The 19,721-nt window shown below is 42.3% G+C and overlaps 1 long non-coding RNA gene across 2 annotated transcripts in view; it reads left to right on the top strand.

The window, feature by feature from the left end:
* The window catches only part of LOC138641400 (uncharacterized), a 95,677-nt gene that overhangs the window by 20,930 nt on the left and 55,026 nt on the right, over window positions 1–19,721 (top strand). For both annotated transcript variants that reach the window (XR_011313817.1, XR_011313818.1), the window contains exon 2: window positions 11,311–11,444. This is a non-coding gene — a long non-coding RNA (uncharacterized lncRNA). The remainder of the gene's footprint in view (window positions 1–11,310; window positions 11,445–19,721) is intronic.

Here is a 19,721-nt window from a genome sequence, read left to right as displayed (position 1 = left end):
GATCTCCCGGGAGCGTCGCTATGTGAGGCCCAGACTGCGCCGGCGCTTGCGCTTGCGCAGTCTATAAGGGCTTCGGACAGAGTGACGCTCCCAGCGTTATATTATAGATGGTTTATGGTGCCATGACCCCTTAGCTCCTGAGGTGCCAGAACCGCAGAACCCCCCATAAGTGAGCAAAATTTTAGAAACTACACCTGCTATGGACTGACCTGGGTTGGAGTAGTTACCAGACAGGAGGATCAGTGAATGGCGATGTCTTTGCCACCGAGAGAAATCAAGGTGCAGAAATTTATTGGTTAAAAAGTGTTTGGTGTCCAGTATTTTCCCACAAAATTTTTTGACATAGAATGGTACAGTCAGTGTTAGACTTTTCTTGAAGGTCCAGGTTCAGTAAATATCCTGGACAGAGCATCAGCCTTGCCGTTTCTTGAACCAGGCCAATAAGAAATTATAAAATTAAACCTGGAGATAACTAAGGCCCAATATGCTTGTCGTGCAGACAACCTCTTAGCTGTATGGATGGATGAATTCAAAATTTTTGTTGCTAATAAGGACAGTCACTGGATGACTGTCCCCTTCCAAAAAGATGTCTCCATTTATGCAAGAAAAATGTTGTATGCACAAATAATGTGCTCTATATATGAGCAAAAATCGCTGAAAATATAAAAATAATAATAAAGTGCTTGTCTAGTACACCAATGTAGTGTATATACTGCATGATATCTAATATATAAAGCTGAGTGTGTATGTATCGACCATGCCCACTCCATATATCCCCGCCCACTCCGCAAGCAATCACTAAGCATCCTTCATTTCACTAGAGCTGTTTAAAAGATGAAAGCTGAGCTGTGATTGGCTGCTATGAGCCACAGTTTTCCTTAGCCATGCCCACACCGCGTAGCAGGCACAGGCCACATGTAGCTCCATGTCTACAGGTATACACTATAAACAGGGGAGATGACATACAGGTATATACTATATACAGGAAATGACATACAAGTATATACTATATACAGGGGAGATGACATACAGGTATATACTGAGGGGAAAATGACAGGTGTGAGGTCAAAACCTTCCAGCATCTGTGGCAGCCTTTCCCGCTCCTCGCGATGCTCCGGTCCCAAGAATGCATTGCGGCAATGACCCGGGATGATGTAGCGGTCTCACGAGACCACTACATCATCACAGGTTATTGCCACAAGGCATTACTGGGAACAGAGCATCACAAGGAACATCGCTAAAGGCCTGGGCTGGATCCGGGGCCACCAGAACGTGAGTATATAACTATTTTTTATTTTAATTCTCTTTTTAACAGGTATATGGTGCCCACATTGCTATATACTACATGGGCTGTGTTGTATACTACGTGGGCTGTGTTATATACTATGTGGGCTGTTATATACTTCGTGGGCTATGTTATATATTACGTCACTGTGCTATATACTATGTTGGCTGTGCTATATACTATGTGGCTGTGCAATATACTACGTGGCTGTGCTATATAAAACGTGGCTGTGTTATATACTATGTAGGCTGTGTTATATACTGCATGGGCTGTGCTATATACTACGTGGACTGTGCTATATACTACGTGGCTGTGTTATATACTACATAGGCTGTGTTATATACTGCGTGGGCTGTGCAATATACTGCGTGGGCTGTGCTATATACTACATGGCTGTGTTATATACTATGTGGGCTGTGTTATATACTGCGTGGGCTGTGCTATATACTACATGGGCTGTGCTATACACTACATGGGCTGTGTTGTATACTATGTGGGCTGTGTGATATATACTGTGTGGGCTGTGCTATATACTACGTGGCTGTGTTATATACTATGTGGGCTGTGTTATGTACTGCGTGGGCTATGCGATATACTACGTGGGCTGTGTTATATACTACGTGGGCTGTGCTATATATTACGTGGGCTGTGTTATATACTGCGTGGGCTGTGTTATATACTACGTCACTGTGCTATATACTACGTGGGCTGTGCTATATACTACGTGGCTGTGCAATATGCTACGTGGCTGTGCTATATACTATGTGGCTGTGTTATATACTATGTGGACTGTGCTATATACTGCGTGGGCTGTGTTATATACTACGTGGCTGTGTTATATACTATGTGTGCTGTGTTATACTCCATGGGCTGTGCTATATACTACGTGGGCTGTTATATACTGCGTGAGCTGTGTTATATACTAGATGGGCTGTGTTATATACTGCGTGGGCTGTGATATATACTACCACTGAGATTCTTTCGCCCCCAGGGCCCTCAAAAACCTGGAGCAGGCCCTGGTTTCACTAATTGGTCATGCTCAGCCGGGCGTGACCAATCGGCAACATGCGCAGTCTGGCCGCGAATTGGCGCGGGATTTGAACCACGGTTCACTGATTGGTCGCATCCGACCGGCCTGCCGAATCCTGTGTATTCATTGCATTATTCTTAATACTTCATAAATAAACTACATACATATTCTAGAATACCCGATGCATTAGAATCAGGTCATCATCTAGTGGAATTTAGAAAAGAATATACAGTATATAGCAGGGCCGGACTGGGACTAAAATTCAGCCCTGGCATTTGAAGGTACACAGGCCACTTGTCACATGGTGACTGTATAATATCTTTGTACACTTGTAGGTTACAAGAAGTAAGGGGAGTGTAACACGACTATATAACATATAATTAAAGCTGTATCCAGCATTACAGCTCGGTCCTATTTATTGCTTTTAGTTGCAGTATCAAGAAAAGCTGCTACTTTACCTACATAACTGGATCTTGTAGATAATGAAGGGATTGAGATGACCAAAGGCTATGGAACCTCATTCTGATGCTCTATAAACTTTGCCTACAGCCACTTTGGGTTCCGCTGCGCAGCACGAGACCCGGTGACTATGAAGAGCGGTGACATCAGTAACGTCACCGCTCTTCAGATATTCCGGGTCTTGTTCTGAGCTCGGCGACTGTGAAGAGCGGTATTGTTACTAACGTCACCGCTCTTCAGAGTCTCTGGGTCTCGCCAGGTCTGGGCTAGTAGTGGGGGTGTCTGATAGACACCTCTCCATTACTTACACCAGGGATTGATAGCAGCTGACATTATGCAGCTGACATCAACCCTAAACATCATTACACATACCAGAATTAAATGCTCTGGCAGCTGGGAAAAGCAGTAGAGTTACCGCTAATACCAGGCGCCGAGTGCTAACTACAACTGTCATCATCCTTGCCTGGTCTCCCTGTGAAGCATTTCTGCTGTATTTACATGCGCTGATCTCAGGCCACTAAATGAGTGTGATCGACAATAGTGAAGTCGTTTGCTTGTTCCCCAGCCTCTTTACTCCAACTGAGAAAGAATGAAGGGAACAGAACAATCACAATTAGATCAATCTGTCCCCATACAGTTTAATGTTATCAGCAGCACATCTACAGTTTACACCAGCGATGTGCTGCTGAGAACAAGGATTTCTGTTCCCACATAAACAATCCAATCACTCGATGAATAGGCAGCATTTTGCTTGTTTAGTATAATACACCCCATAGTCCTCCATATATTATAATGTGCACCTCAGTCCTCCATATAGTATAATACACTCCTCAGTCCTCCATATAGTATAATACACTCCTCAGTCCTCCATATAGTATAATACACTCCTCAGTCCTCCATATAGTATTATACACTCCATATAGTCCTCCATATAGTATAATACACCCCTCATAGACCTCCATATATTAACCCCTTTCTGACATTAGACGTACTATCCCGTCGAGGTGGGCCGGTATGACCACCGACGGAATAGTACGTCCAGCGCGATCAGCCGCGCTCACGGGGGGAGCGCGGCCGATCGCAGCTGGGTGTCAGCTGATTATCACAGCTGACATCCGGCACTATGTGCCAGGAGCGGTCACGGACCGCCCCGGCACATTAACCCCCAGCACACTGCGATCAAACATGATCGCAGTGTTTCGGCGGTATAGGGAACCATCGTGCAGGGAAGGGGCTACCTACATGCTTCCCTGAGACCCCCGGAGCAACGTGATGTGATTGCGTTGCTGCGAGGGTCTCTTACCTCCTCCTCCCTGCAGCAGGCCCGGATCCAAAATGGCCGCGGGGCTGCATCCGGGTCCTGCAAGGAGGTGGCTTACCAGTGCCTGCTCAGAGCAAGCGCTGGTAAGCCTGCAGCAGTGCACGTCAGATCGCTGATCTGACACAGTGCACATCAAAGTGTCAGATCAGCGATCTTACACTATAACATGATGCCCCCCTGGGGCAATGTTATAGTGTAAAAAAAAAATATTCACATGTGTACAAAAAATAAAAAAAAAATTCCTAAAAAAATTCCTAAAAAAAATAAATATATATATTGTTCTTATAAATACATTTCTTTATCTAAATAAAAAATAAATAAAAGTACACATATTTAGTATCGCCGCGTCTGTAACGACCTGACCTATAAAACTGTCCCACTAGTTAACCCCTTCAGTGAACACCGTAAAAAAAAAAACGAGACAAAAAACAACGCTTTATTATCATACCGCCAAACAAAAAGTGGAATAACGTGATCAAAAAGATGGATATAAATAATCATGGTACCGCTGAAAACGTCATCTTATCGCGCAAAAAATGAGCTGCCATGCAGCATCATCAAAGAAAAAAAAAAAGAAAAAAGTTATAGTCCTCAGAATAAAGCGATGCAGAAATCATTATTTTTTCTATAAAAGTTTTTATCGTATAAAAGCGCCAAAACATAAAAAAAGATATAAATGAGGTATTGCTGTAATTGTACTGACTTGAAGAATAAAACTGCTTTATCCATTTTACCAAACGCGGAATGGTATAAACGTCTCCCCCAAAAGAAATTCATGAATAGCTGGTTTTTGGTCATTCTGCCTCACAAAAATTGGAATAAAAAGCAATCAAAAAATGTCACGTGCCCGAAAATGTTACCAATGAAAACGTCAACTCGTCCCACAAAAAACAAGACCTCACATGACTCTGTGGACCCAAATATGGAAAAATTGTAGCTCTCAAAATGTGGTAACACAAAAAATATTTTTTGCAATAAAAAGCGTCTTTCAGTGTGTGACGGCTGCCAATCATAAAAATCTGCTAAAAAACCCACTGTAAAAGTAAATCAACCCCCCCCTCATCACCCCCTTAGTTAGGGAAAAATAAAAAAATTAAAAAAAGTATTTATTTTCATTTTTCCGTTAGGGTTAGGATTAGGGTTGGGGCTAGGGTTAAGGCTAGAGTTAGGGTTGGGGCTAAAGTTAGGGTTAGGGTTGGGGCTAAAGTTAGGGTTAGGGTTTGGATTACATTTACGGTTGGGAATAAGGTTGGGATTTGGGTTAGGGGTGTGTCAGGGTTAGGGGTGTGGTTAGGGTTACTGTTGGGAATAGGGTTAGGGGGTGTGTTTGGATTAGGGTTTCAGTTATAATTGGGGTATTTCCACTGTTGAGGCACATCAGGGGCTCTCCAAACGCGACCTGGCGTCCAATCTCAATTCCAGCCAATTCTACGTTGAAAAAGTAAAACAGTGCTACTTCCCTTCCGAGCTCTCCCGTGCGCCTAAACAGGGGTTTGCTTAACCCAACATATGGGGTATCAGCGTACTCAGGACACATTGGACAACAACTTTTGGGGTCCAATTTCTCCTGTTACCCTTGGGAAAATACAAAACTGGGGGCTAAAAAATAATTTTTGTGGAAAAAAAAAGATTTTTTATTTTCACGGCTCTGCATTATAAACTGTAGTGAAAAACTTGGGGGTTCAAAGTTCTCTCAACACATCTAGATAAGTTCCTTGGGGGGTCTAGTTTCCAATATGGGGTCACTTGTGGGGGGTTTCTACTGTTTAGGTACATTAGGGGCTCTGCAAACGCAATGTGACACCTGCAGACCAATCCATCTAAATCTGCATTCCAAATGACACTCCTTCCGAGCTCTGCCATGCGCTCAAACGGTGGTTCCCCCTCACATATGGGGTATCAGCGTACTCAGGACAAATAGGACAACAACTTTTGGGTCCAATTTCTCCTGTTACCCTTGGGAAAATACAAAACTGGGGGCTAAAACATAATTTTTGTGGGAAGAGAAAAGAATTTTTACTTTCACGGCTCTGCGTTATAAACTGTAGTGAAACACTTGGGGGTTTGACGCTCTCACAACACATCTAGATGAGTTCCTTAGAGGGTCTACTTTGAAAAATGGTGTGACTTGTGGGGGTTTTCAATGTTTAGGCACATCAGTGGCTCTCCAAACACAACATGGTGTCCCATCTCAATTCCTGTCAATTTTGCATTAAAAAGTCAAACGGCGCTCCTTCCCTTCCGAGCTCTCCCATTCGCCCAAACAGTGGTTTACCCCCACATATGGGGTATCAGCGTACTCAGGACAAATTGTACAACAACTTTTGGGGTCCAATTTCTTCTCTTACCCTTGGAAAAATAAAAAATTGGGGGCGAAAAGATAATTTTTGTGAAAAAATGCTTTTTTATTTTTACTGATCTGCATTATAAACTTCTGTATAGCACTTGGTGGGTCAAAATGCTCACCACACATCTAGATAAGTTCCTTAGGGGGTCTACTTTCCAAAATGGTGTCACTTGTTGGGGGTTTCAATGTTTAGGCACTTCAGGGGCTCTCCAAACGCAACATGGCATCCCATCTCGATTCCAGTCAATTTTGCATTGAAAAGTCAAATGGCGCTCCTTCGCTTTCGAGCTCTGCCATGCGCCCAAACAGTGGTTTACCCCCACATATGGAGTATTGGCATTCTCAGGACAAATTGTACAACAACTTTTGTGGTCCATTTTCTTCTGTTACCCTTGGAAAAATAAAACAAATTGGAGCTGAATTAAATTTTTTGTGAAAAAAGTAAAATGTTCATTTTTATTTAAACATTCCAGAAATTCCTGTGAAACACTTGAAGGGTCAATAAACTTCTTGAATGTGGTTATGAGCACCGTGAGAGGTGTAGTTTTTAGAATGGTGTCACACTTGGCTATTTTCTTCTATCATATAGACCCCTCAAAATGACTTCAAATAAGATGTGGTCCCGAAAAAAAAAACGGTGTTGTAAAAATGAGAAATTGATGGTCTACTTTTAACCCTTATAACTCTATAAGAAAAAAAAATGTTGGTTCCAAAATTGTGCTGATGTAAAGTAGACATGTGGAAATGTTACTTATTAAGTATTTTGTGTGACATATCTCTGTGATTTAATTGCATAAAAATTCAAATTTGGAAAATTGCAAAATTTTCAACATTTTTGCCAAATTTCCATTTTTTTTCACAAATAAGCGTAGGTAATATCAAAGAAATTTTACCACTATCATGAAGTACAATATGTGTCAAGAAAACAGTGTCAGAATCACCAGGAACCGTTGAAGCGTTCCAGAGTTATAACCTCATAAAGGGACAGTGGTCAATTTGTAAAAATTGGCCTGGTCATTAACGTGCAAACCACCTTTGGAGGTAAAGGGGTTAAAATACACTGCAATTCCTCCATATAGTATAATACACTCCCCAGTCCTCCAAATAATATAATACATTCCTCAGTCCTCCAAATAGTATAATACACTCCTCATAGTGTTCCGTATAGTATAATGCACCGCCATTGTCATCCATGTAGTACAATTCACTTCCCATAGTGTAATGCACTCCATAGTTCTTCATATAGTATATGTATTCCCCATAGTCCTCGATACAGTATAATGCAGCCCACATATAGTATAATGATGCCACCCCAGAGTATAATGCAGCCACCCCACAGAATATATTGTAGCTCCCTGAGTATAATGTAACCCCCCCAGAGAATATAATGCAGCCCCATCATAGAGCATAATGCAGCTCCCCATAGAATATAATGTAGCCCCTCCATAGTATATAATACAACACCCCATAGAATGTAATACAGTCCTCCCCCATAGAATGTAATGCAGCACAGCCCCCATAGAATGTAATGCAGCACAGCCCCATAGAATGTAATGCAGCACAGCCCCCATAGAATGTAATGCAGCACAGCCTCCATAGAATGTAATGCAGCCCCAATAGAATGTAATACAGCACAGCCCCCATGGAATGTAATACAGCCAGCCCCCATAAAATGTAATACAGCCATCCCCCATAGAATGTAATACAGCACAGCCCCCATAGAATGTAATCCAGCACAGCCCCCATAGAATGTAATGCAGCACAGCCCCCATAGAATGTAATGCAGCACAGCCCCCATAGAATGTAATGCAGCACAGCCCCCATAGAATGTAATGCAGCACAGCCCCCATAGAATGTAATGCAGCCAGCCCCCATAGAATGTAATGCAGCACAGCCCCATAGAATGTAGTGCAGCACAGCCCCCATAGAATGTAATGCAGCACAGCCCCATAGAATGTAATGCAGCACAGCCCCCATAGAATGTAATGCAGCACAGTCCCCATAGTATGTAATGCAGCACAGCTACCATAGAATGTAATGCAGCACAGCTCCCATAGAGTGTAATGCAGCACAGCCCCCATAGAATGTAATGCAGCCAGCCCCATAGAATGTAATGCAGCACAGCCCCCATAGAAAGTAATGCAGCCAGCCCCCATGGAATGTAATACAGCACAGCCCCCATAGAATGCAATTCAGCACAGCCCCCATAGAATGTAATACAGGACAGCCCCCATAGAATGTAATACAGCCCCCCCAATAGCCCCACAATCCAGTTATCAATCAGTGATATATTTAAAAAACAAAAGAAAAAAAAGCACTCTCCTCACCTCTTTACATGCCCAGCGCTGCTCCTGGAACCGGTCTCAGCAGCTGCAGTCTGCACACAGCAGGTGCGCGATGATATGACATCATCATGCACCCGCAGTGTCAGCGCCAGGCAGAGCGGGGAATGATGGGAGAGGGAGCGTCAGCAGACGCTCTCTCCTCCATCATTGCATTCAACTGTACTGGCGTCATAGACGCCGGTATAGTTGAATGCGGTGGCGTCGGGGGAGTTGGCACTGGCGAGCGGCCCACGACTGCCACCGGCCCTACAATGGCCAGTCCGGCCCTGTTATATAGATCCCTTAAAATAAATATAGGGCACAAAATACTCCATATATAACAAAAATATATAACAATACCAAGGTAAGTATATAACCAAAGAGAAGGGAGAGGGTTGCTGAAATAATACATAAATATTAAATAGGATCAATTCAAAAATAACATCATAGCTATGCCCGAAACACATGTCCAATCCCTAAGGGGGTAAAACCATAGTGTATTCCCAATAAGGTAAAACAGAAATATGCAACTCTATTGAGAGATGTTGATGTGAACCTACTGTATGAGGATGTGAACAAAAAAATTAGGACATGCATATATAAAAAAAAATAGAAAAAAGGAAACATTCTCTGATGTCACGATAATATATCCGAATGAAATAGCAACAGCCGTTCCCAGGGGTCTTGGCTGAACACAGAACCATTCATCCTGCTACCGCGAGCCAAAAAAAGGAAGGTATATACTAGAGTAAAAGAAAAAGAGGGTTAACATCATCATAAACAACAATAACAAAAATATAAAAACAACACTACCAAAAAAACACCCACCCATAAAAACGGATGCCGATTAAAGAAAAGCTGAGAAACCCATGTTTTCATTGAGGCCGGCAGGGCTAAGAGTACCAAGCCGATAAATCCAATGGCATTCCAGTTGTGCTAAAGGCCTACCGATGTCACCACCCCTAGAACCCAAATCCAATTGATCATTTGCCTTAAAAAGTAGACCCGGGGATTGCACTTATGATTTTTCTTAAAGTGGCGTGGCAACGTTTTGAAAAGGGTATCATATTCAATTGTTGCAGACTTCTCGATATCCAACACATGCTCCTTCACTCTAAGTTTAAATTCTCTTGTAGTGAGGCCAATATACACCTTCCTGCAGGGGCATTCTGCCTGATATATTACCCCTTTGGAGGTACATGTAAGGTGTTTTCGAATCTCATAGATCTGTGGTCCATCCGCATTTTTAAAATTTTGGGTTTTAACGAGATTCAAACAAGCCTTACACAAGCCGTATAGAAAAAATCCCAGGGATGTAATGGCAATATTCTGGTCCTTCCTAGTGGTCTCATAGTGGCTATGGACCAAAGGTCCTTTAAATTAGCCGAACATCAGGCCACACATTGAGAGGAAGAGGGTAGAATGTGTTTCAGGACTGGGTCCGTGAGTAAAACGTTCCAATATTTGTTAATAATTCCCCTCAAATTATGCCACTGGCCGTTGAACATAGAAATGAAGTGTACCTGTGTATTGTCATCACTGATTTTTGCCTTTTTCGTGCCATATCACAATTCATTCCTGGATGTAGTAGAGGCCCTCTTGTATCCTCTGCGAATCTTTCTACGGTTATACCCTCTGTCTTCAAATCTACTGGTCAGTTCTGAACATTGTTTCTCAAATCTTACTGAATCCGAGCAGATTTTTTTAGCTCTCAGAAACTGGCCGATGGGGATGCCACGTATGGCACTTGCAGCGTGAGCCGAATCGGCCACAAGGTAAGAATTTGTGGCAGTCGGTTTCCTATAAAGTTCTAGACGTCTTTTAAATTTCTTGGGGTAGGCCAGTCAACTACCTCTCTGATTTTACTGAGATCCATGCTCAGACCTTCCGTGGAGATGATATATCTAAGAAATTGAGTTTGTTCAAATTCACATTTTTCGAGTTTGATATAGAGATGGTTCTCTTGTAGACATTCCAGGACTAACTGGACATGCCTGCGCTGCTTCTCCAAGGAATGTGAAAACTTTATGCTGATTGAGTAAAGGAGTAGTTAGGGTTCTTTCCAAATACTCACAGTTTTTACTTTCGTTGTTCAGTGAGTCTCTGATCAAGTCAGATGCATAATTAAATAAAGTCCTCTAAATTATATATTATCAGGTGTCTCTCGCCCCTGGCAAATTCATCCTTTATTAGCTTTGATAATCCTCATCGAAATTGACTCTTCTGGGAAGCTAAATTCCATGTGGTGTCTGCCACCCAGCTTCGGAATTGGGAGGTATATTCAGCTACAGAGCGACGCCCTTGATGTAGGTTATGTAACTTTGTCTCAGCTGTAGCACAATGATTCGGGCCATGAAACGCTTGATCCATAGCTGTCATGAAAGAAACTAAGTCATTAAAGAGGTCGCAATTTTTTCCCACATAAGATGAGGCCCATGCAAGAGCCTCATCAGTAAGGTGATTAATGATGATGAACAGAACCTTTTTGTTGTCACTGGTAAACGACTCTGAAATGCGTTGACATTAAGTCTACATTTTACCTAGGTACTGGATTGTCGTGACTCCAGAGAGCGCAGAATTACTTCAATTCCCGACACCTTATTCTGACTTATTTCCTGGAAGCTGCTGCATCTGGACTTTAGGCTTTTTAGGTGTTGTGTCTCACACAACCCTACAAGGTGAGCGGTTCTACTTATCTTTTATAACCTGTTACCTGGATAAGACCCTCTTGCATTTTTTACATTTTATAATTTTTTAATATTTTTGCCAACAGAGTCATTTGAAGGCTTGTTTTATGCGGGACGAGTTGAAGTTTTTTATTGATACCATTTTCAGTCACATAACATTGTTTGATTGCGGTCTATTCACATTTTGTGGAGACAGAATGAACAAAAACCAGCAATTCAGGAACTGTTTTGGGGATTTTTTTTATGCTGTTCACCGTGTGGTAAAATTCATAAGGCAGCTTTATTTTCTGGATCAGTATGGTTGCAGCGATACCACATTTATGTAATTTTTTTTATACGTTGCCACTTTTGAGATTAAATGGCCCAAGGCAGTGAGTGTATTGCTCCTGGCTGTGACAGCCGAAGCTCGGCTATCACTTATGCCGAGCTCCTGGCTATGATTGTGCGGGCACTGCTCTTGCCCCAACGCAATCGTCATGACATATATTTATGTTATAGGACATGAACCCCTGCGTTGCCATGACGTAAACATGCGTCAAAGGTCGTGAAGTGATTAACTGATTGGCAATTTTGGAAACCTGAAGCAGTTAAAAGACGGTCAAAAGAGTGAACCTATGAACAGAAATTTGTGTTTACTTAGAAATTAATGTTTCTTTTCTTGGGGATATTTTTTGAGTCCTTTTCGGGCCGTTTCCATTGCTGACCTGCTTAATCGGCCTGAAAGAGATGTTGTGTTAACATACCGTTAAACGGCAATAAACCAATCCGCATAAAAAGGTATAATAATACACATCAGTACTTGTAGTATTTAATACCATACATGTCATGACTCTGGACAGGATGGTTCCGCCTCCATCCTGTTCAGGTCAGGGTTAATTTTAGTTCACCTCTCTTTGGTTCTGGAGCGGCTATTTAATGTTGGCAGTTCCTGGATTTGGTATCGGTGATACTTTTGTATACTCGGTTTGTGGATGCTGACTCAGGTTACACGTCCGTAAACTTTGTGCCTCTGTGCTTGTGTGCTTTGCTGTGTATGACCCAGTTTGTCCCCTGACTTTTGCTTTTTGACTTCAAAGACGTGTTCTCCAAAAGTCAGGCCGAGGGGTTAACACCTCATCGCCTTTTGATTGTGCCATTGACCTGATTCCTTGGGCTAAATTGCCTAAGGCCCGATTGTTTAACCTTTCTGGTCCCAAGCGGGTCACCATGAAGGAGTACATATCTGAGAGTTTCTGCAAAGGGCATATCCGCCCTTCCGTGTCTCCTGTTGCTTCAGCTTTGTTTTTGTAAATCAAAAGGGTGGTGGTCTCCGCCCCTGCCTTGACTTTCGGGAACTGAATAAGATTACTGTAAGAAACACATATTCCCTCCCACTCAGTCCCAATTTCTGTAACCAATTATCCGGGGCCACATGGTTTTCAAAACTAGACTTGCGGGGGGCATATAACCTCATCTGGGTGCCTTCAGCGCTTCTTGGGATTCGCCAGTTACTACCAGAGGTTTATTAAAGGGTTCTCAAAGGTCAAGCCCCTCACTAACTTGACACAGATGGGGCTGATATCAAGAACTGGTCTGCCTCAGCGGTAGTGGTGTTTTTCACTCTGAAAAAATGTTTTATGATTGCTCCGGATCTGGTTCATCCTGATCCATCTGAACCTTTTGTGGTGGAGGTTGATGCCTTGGAGGTGGGGGTGGGGGCTGTGTTGTCCCAGGGGCCCGAAACCTTGACCAATTTTAGACCATGCATCTTCTCCAAGAGGATCTCCCCGGTGGAAAGAAATTATTGCGTGGGTAATCGATAACTTCTTGCGGTTAAGTTGGACTTTGAAGAATGGAGGCATTTTTTGGAGGGGGTGGTTCATCCCATTACTGTAGTTACGGACCACAAGAACCTGACGTATATTGAGTCTGCTAAAAGTTTGACCCCCAGGCAAGCCAGATGGTCACTTTTCTTTTCCCGGTTCCAGTTCTCGAACACTTTTTGTCCGGGATCCAAGAATGTGATGTCCAATGCCTTGTCTCAAAGTCTGGACCCAGTTTCTCCCCCCGAGCCTCCATCCTCTTCAACCCAGGGTGGTAGTGGCTGATGTTTCTGCAGGTTTGGAACGGGAGATTCAGGAAGCCCAGTCTCAGGCTCCCCCGTCCAAGCCAGTGGGAAAATTGTTTGTTCCGGTTCAACTTCAACTCAGAGTCCTCCAAGAATTCCATAATTCGGTGCTGAGTGGACATCCTGGGATTCGGCTACTTGTGTGGCCATTGCGAAGCTTTTTTGGTGGGCCTCACTTACATCTGATGTTGGGAAGTTTGTGTCTGCCTGTGAAGTTTGTGCACCTCTCTTTGGTTCTGGGGCAGCTATTTAATGTTGGAAGTTCCTGAATTTTGTGTCTGTGATACTTCTGTATACTCGGTTTGTGGTTGCTAACCCAGGTTACTCGTCCGTAAACTTTGTGCCTCTGTGCTTGTGTGCTTTGCTGTGTATGACCCGGTTTGTCCCCTGACTTTTGCCTCTGTATCCTGCTTTGTACTGCCCAGTCCCTCCTGGTTATCTGACCCCTTGGCTAGTCTGTTTACTCTTTGTCTTATCCCTAGGTACTCCGCTCTCGTCTGGCTTTTGTGCCTCATCTTTCCTTGACCACATTTACTGTCTGTGCCTTGCACACCGTGCACTCAGTTGCCTTCCCTGCGCTCACACGTGGTGACTCTGCCCCCTGGTCACATGACTGCTCAGTGCCAGGTCCTGTGCTCACTGCTTAGTCTCAAGTCCTTGAGCACAGCGTGCCTTGTTCCTGCACTCCCTGCGATCGTTCCCATGCCCCCTGATAGCGCCCCCTAGGCAGCGTCAGTGACACCGTTGGTGTCATCACAATACACTATGACAAAAGGAAAACCATGAACATATTGACTTGCATCCAGTTTCTCTGTATAACTTTACATTGCAAAGCCTGTGCAATGTGAATTAACTTTTCAAATATCATACAACTAGAAGGCACACAAAAAAACATCCATTTTTGCTTGTTAAACAGAGCACTTGGTAACCCTGGTAATCTGCAAATGCCGCTGTGTATGGCAGGGACAGAAAGTAGAAAAGGGTAGGAGACTTCTTAGTGAACAACTTCACAACAAAGATGGGGTAGTGGGTGCAGATTGTGATTTAATTTTAATTCCCAATATATGCATCCAAGCCTATAAAGAAAAATGCTCTCAATCATTGAGTGACACCATCCTCTAGAAACCAAAGCATAGAAATTGTGAGGAATTCAATACATGAGTGATGTGATCAACTGAATCTTTTTTTAAACAATTCTGTATATCAATCTGCTCAGCTTTTTTTACTCAACATGCATGATGTAATGCTAGTAGAAAGCGTTAACAAAGATCCCTTTAATGTGTGTGACGCAGAAGAATGATCATTAGGATCTGAGCCACTTTGACAAACACTAAATTGCGGTGGCTAGACTACACGACCACCTCCCAAATGATACGTTTTAATTGTGTGTTTGTGGTATGCAGTGGTAAGTACCTTCCAAAAGTGGCCCAAGGAAAAGTAAACTGGGCACATGGAAAATGTAAGCTAGTATCCCATTCTATACAATTGTACAATAAAGATTATTATTACTGCAGCATACAAATGTAGGATCCATTTGCAAAAAAAACTATTGCTGACTATGACAAAAGGGTAACAGAACACATCGTGCATCTCAGATAATAGAGAGAGAGAGAGAGAAAAAAAATACTCACTCTGTGATTGTGTTAATATGGAGCATATATCAGGAAACTCATAAGAATTAAATCCTTTTGGTGGTCACTGCCAATAAAAAATAGTATAGATCATATACGGAAATGGATAGAATTACCAGTAGTACTGCTGGCTAAAAAATTTTCAGTACTTACTACTTGGTGTGAATGTCCATGAGAGACTTCTTGGACCGGGTACTGGGTTATAGCATGAAGGGGTTCTGCTAATAGTGTGCTTTAATTGTGCGTATTTAGTACTTCAGGGAATTACAATATGTTATATGATTAATGGATGTGTTCCTTATACCTAAATACTAGACTCTGAGTATTTGAGACTTACTGCGGTATAGGCAGAGGCAGCAATTGACACTTGAAGGTGAAGGCAGTCCAACCAGTGAGATACTGATGGAAAGCACTAGGTAAATGAGAGCAGTAATTAGAGGAGATCGCTCGTGCAGCTGAGTGCTTGAATAATCTGTGCTTATACAGTGGGGCAAAAAAGTATTTAGTCAGTCAGCAATAGTGCAAGTTCTACCACTTAAAAAGATGAGAGGCGTCTGTAATTTACATCATAGGTAGACCTCAACTATGGGAGACAAACTGAGAAAAAAAAATCCAGAAAATCACACTGTCTGTTTTTTTAACATTTTATTTGCATATTATGATGGAAAATAAGTATTTGGTCAGAAACAAACAGTCAAGATTTCTGGCTCTCACAGACCTGTAACTTCTTCTTTAAGAGTCTCCTCTTTCCTCCACTCATTACCTGTAGTAATGGCACCTGTTTAAACTTGTTATCAGTATAAAAAGACACCTGTGCACACCCTCAAACAGTCTGACTCCAAACTCCACTATGGTGAAGACCAAAGAGCTGTCAAAGGACACCAGAAACAAAATTGTAGCCCTGCACCAGGCTGGGAAGACTGAATCTGCAATAGCCAACCAGCTTGGAGTGAAGAAATCAACAGTGGGAGCAATAATTAGAAAATGGAAGACATACAAGACCACTGATAATCTCCCTCGATCTGGGGCCCCACGCAAAATCCCACCCCGTGTGGTCAGAATGATCACAAGAAAACGGTGAGCAAAAATCCCAGAACCACGCGGGGTGACCTAGTGAATGAACTGCAGAGAGCTGGGACCAATGTAACAAGGCCTACCATAAGTAACACACTACGCCACCATGGACTCAGATCCTGCAGTGCCAGACGTGTCCAACTGCTTAAGCCAGTACATGTCCGGGCCCGTCTGAAGTTTGCTAGAGAGCATTTGGATGATCCAGAGGAGTTTTGGGAGAATGTCCTATGGTCTGATGAAACCAAAGTGGAACTGTTTGGTAGAAACACAACTTGTCGTGTTTGGAGGAAAAAGAATACTGAGTTGCATCCATCAAACACCATACCTACTGTAAAGCATGGTGGTGGAAACATCATGCTTTGGGGCTGTTTCTCTGCAAAGGGGCCAGGACGACTGATCCGGGTACATGAAAGAATGAATGGGGCCATGTATCGTGAGATTTTGAGTGCAAACCTCCTTCCATCAGCAAGGGCATTGAAGATTAAACATGGCTGGGTCTTTCAACATGACAATGATCCAAAGCAGACCGCCAGTGCAACGAAGGAGTGGCTTCGTGAGAAGCATTTCAAGATCCTGGAGTGGCCTAGCCAATCTCCAGATCTCAACCCTATAGAAAACCTTTGGAGGGAGTTGAAAGTCCGTGTTGCCAAGCGAAAAGCCAAAAACATCACTGCTCTAGAGGAGATCTGCATGGAGGAATGGGCCAACATACCAACAACAGTGTGTGCCAACCTTGTGAAGACTTACAGAAAACGTTTGACCTCTGTCATTGCCAACAAAGGATATATTACAAAGTATTGAGATGAAATTTTGTTTCTGACCAAATACTTATTTTCCACCATAATATGCAAATACAATGTTAAAAAAAAACAGACAATGTGATTTTCTGGATTTTTTTCTCTCAGTTTGTCTCCCATAGTTGAGGTCTACCTATGATGTAAATTACAGACGCCTTTCATCTTTTTAAGTGGTGGAACTTGCACTATTGCTGACTGACTAAATACTTTTTTGCCCCACTGTATGTATAAGATTAGCATGAGCCCATAAGACCTTACTGCGATATAAGATACGGGCAGAGGCAGCATATAATAATTGTAGGTGATGGCAGCCCAACTAGTAGAAACGCTGATAGCAAGCACTAAATAAATGATATATGATAGCGGTGATTAGAGAAATACTCTCATAGAGTTAAATGCTAGAGATAGAATTGCACTTATAGTGCGCTTACTTGTAGAGCCTAATTCCTTGCGTGGCCGGCTGGGTGCTGCTGCTAAGCGTGGTGGTGCTGGCTAGCAGTGACAGTGCGGTCTGAGGACGTGCCGACTCCTTGCGTGCTCCAGCCGGATGCAGCGCTAAGGGTTGCGGCGTGGAAAAAAATTGCAATTCTATCTCTAGCATTTAACTCTAGCTTTATTTCTTTCCTTTTCTGTTTTTCAATTATCCATTTCTGGACTACATTGGATTTGTTGGATTACATCGGACCTGCATGGAATTTTTTTTAATAAATTGGTGAACCAGTGATAGTCTTTGTTCAAATAAGTTGTTTTTTGGTGTGTGTTTTTATTTGCTTATTGGGTTAGTAATGTGGTGTCTTGTAGACACCTCTTCATTACTATCCCCAGGACGCTATGCCAACTGTGATTTTTGATAAATCAAAGCTGACATCAGCCCCAGTACAATTACCCTGATTGCCAATGCACCAGGGCAATTGGGAAGAGCCAATCAAAGTACTATAAGTGGATGCGCCACTTCTGAGGTGACTGCGGGCTGGTATTTTTAGGCTAGGAAGGGCTCAATAACCATGGCCCTTCCCAGCATGATAATATCAGCTCACAGCTGTCTGCTTTACTTGCTGATTATCAAAAATAGGGGCTACCCCACCTATTTTTTTCATTAATTAATTAGCTTACAAGTCCACACGCAAAGCACTATTTATATATCTGATGGACCTTCACTTTGTTCTGCTGTAGTCAATAGCAGGTCGACTTGGCCTTGTGTTTTGAATCGTTGTCATGTTGGAACGTCCAAGTACATTCCATGCAAAGCTACCGGGCTGATGAGTGCAAATTTGCCTCCAGTATTTGCTGATAATGTGCTGCATTCATCTTTCCTTCAACTTTGACCAAGTTTCCTGTGCCTTTGTAGCTTACACATCCACAAAAGATCAGTGAACCACCTCTGTGCTTTACAGTAGGAATGGTGTTCCTTTCATCATAGGTGTTGTTGACCTCTCTCCAAGTGTAATGTTTATGGTTGTGGCCAAAAAGTTCAATTTGGTCTCATCACTCCAAATTACCTTGTTCCAGAAGTTTTGAGGCTTGTCTCTGTGCTGTTTTGGGTATTGTAGGCAAAATACTTTGTGGCATTGTGCAGTAATGGCTTTCTTCTGGCGACTCTACCATGCAGCCCATTTCAGAGAGTCCTGTGTTTCAGCTGATGTTAGTTGTGAGTTTTTCTTTGCATCCTGAACAATTTTTCTAGCAGTTGTGGACCACATTTTTGTTTGTTTACCTGACCGTGGTTTTCTTTTTACAGAGCCCCTGATTTTCCATTTGTTAATCACAGTTTGAACGCTGCAGACTGGCATTATCAATTCCTTGGATATCTTTTTGGATCCCTTTCCTGTTTTATACAGTTTAACTACCTTTTCCCATAGATCTGTTGACAATTCTTTTGCTTTCCAAGTGATGTACAATCCAGAAACATCAGTGGTTGAATTAACCCCTTAGTGACAGAGCCAATTTGGTACTTAATGACCGAGCCAATTTTTACAATTCTGACCACAGTCACTTTATGAGGTTATAACTCTGGAACGCTTTAACGAATCCCGCTGATTCAGAGACTGTTTTTACGTGACATATTGCACTTCATGGTAGTGGTAACATTTCTTCGATATTACTTGCTATTATTTATGAAAAAAAACGGAAATATGGCGAAAATTTAAAAAATTTTGCAATTTTCAAACTTTGTATTTTTATGCTCTTAAATCAGAGAGATATGTCACAAAAAATAGTTAATAAATAACATTTACCACATGTCTACTTTACATCAGCACAATTTTGGAAACAACATTTTTTTTTGGTTAGGGAGTTATAAGGGTTAAAGTTTGACCAGCAATTTCTCATTTTTACAACACCATTTTTTTTTTAGGGACCACATCACATTTGAAGTCATTTTGAGGGGTCTATATGATAGAAAATAACCAAGTTTGACACCATTCTAAAAACGGCACCCCTCAAGGTGGTGAAAACCACATTCAAGAAGATTATTAACCCTTTACGTGCTACACAGGAACTGAAACAATGTGGAAGGAAAAAATGAACATTTTACTTTTTTGCAAACATTTTACTTCAGAACCATTTTTTTAATTTTCACAAGTGTAAAAACAGAAATTTAACCATAAATTTTGTTGAGCAATTTCTCCTGAATATGCCGATACCCCATATGTGGGGGTAA

This window comes from Ranitomeya imitator, chromosome 6 (assembly GCF_032444005.1).
Source record: "Ranitomeya imitator isolate aRanImi1 chromosome 6, aRanImi1.pri, whole genome shotgun sequence".
Taxonomy (NCBI): Eukaryota; Metazoa; Chordata; class Amphibia; order Anura; family Dendrobatidae; genus Ranitomeya; species Ranitomeya imitator.
This window is presented reverse-complemented; position numbering and strand designations above follow the sequence as displayed.